The following is a 1,436-nucleotide window of genomic DNA, read 5'->3' as shown; positions in this document are numbered from 1 at the left end:
GAAATTTTGGCCGGATCCTCCTTTGTGTAGCACAGAGATGCCCTAGGCGGTGGACTAGGGTTCACAGGATTGAATGAATCTTTGATTCTACGATGAGGGGGAATATAAGATCCTGGAGAAGCAGATTTAGGAGAGAGATTTCCTGCCTGGGTTGAAACTGATTGGTATCAATCTAGTGCCATAGCCTTGTATTTCTTGGGGTGGGCATATCTTGTGAGGTTGAAGATGCGAATTTGATTGTCCAGTTGTTCTACCGTAAAAAATTGATGATTCAAACTTTTGTTCGCCTTAGATCGGATCAAGGGGTTTTGCGAGAGAGGGTTATGGGCATAATTCCTATGGTCTTCATTTTCTTTGTTACGTCGCTGGTTGCGAGTTTCCTCTGTATCATTTTAAAATATTTCAAACCTATTTGCCGTTTTAACTGAATATCTCTTATCGGATGTGTTATGTGATTTTTTTTGCTGTCAATTCGTGTCTTCTATTGTTGAAGTCTTCTGCCAATTCAGCCCAAAACCGTTTGATTTTGCATACTTTTTCAGGCTTTTCCTTTGAGACTTCACGGGAAATTGGGGGATTGACATTATTCGCAATATCAGAGTAGAACCTTACATTATTATGCATAGTATAATGCCTTTTATATATATATGTATATATATATATATATGTATATATGTGTATATATATATATGTATATATGTATATATATATTATATATGTATATATATATATATGTATATATATATATAATATATGTATATATATATATATGTATATATATATAGATATATGTATATATATATATATATATATATGTATATATATATATATATGTATATATATATATATATGTATATATGTATATATATATATATATGTATATATGTATATATATATACTCACTTACCTATACCAACACATACATACATACATACATACATACATACATACATACATATATATATATATCTTAAGCCTTATGAATTTACAGTCAGAAATTAAAATAAAATCATAATCATTTCCATTGTTAATTTTAAAATTTGCTGATACCAAAAACTATAATTCCTATTTCAAATACATCACCTTACTATTTAAATCTGCGACACACAAAGTGCCCTAATATCAATTTTATTCATTTCTAAAAACTTGTTTGACAAAATACCTCTTTCCATTCCAAATATCATCATAACTCTAAGTTACAAATATCGACATAAACTTTTTTGCAGTTATCTATGATTACTAAACATCATAGACAGTCAGGGCATCGACTAAATCTCCATGTTATTTCCAGTGTTTAAAATAAAACATGATAAATCTAAGTTGACTACGTAAAGATCCAACCATATTTTAGAAATCAATTCTAACTATTTGGCCTAATGTCTATATTTCAGTTCGCGAATATAGTTCATAATGAATATTGATTCAAACACATAATA

This window comes from Cupressus sempervirens, chromosome 2 (assembly GCF_028749045.1).
Source record: "Cupressus sempervirens isolate cs-2001-9-10 chromosome 2, ASM2874904v1, whole genome shotgun sequence".
Taxonomy (NCBI): domain Eukaryota; kingdom Viridiplantae; phylum Streptophyta; class Pinopsida; order Cupressales; family Cupressaceae; genus Cupressus; species Cupressus sempervirens.
Note: the sequence above shows the minus strand (reverse complement) of the source record.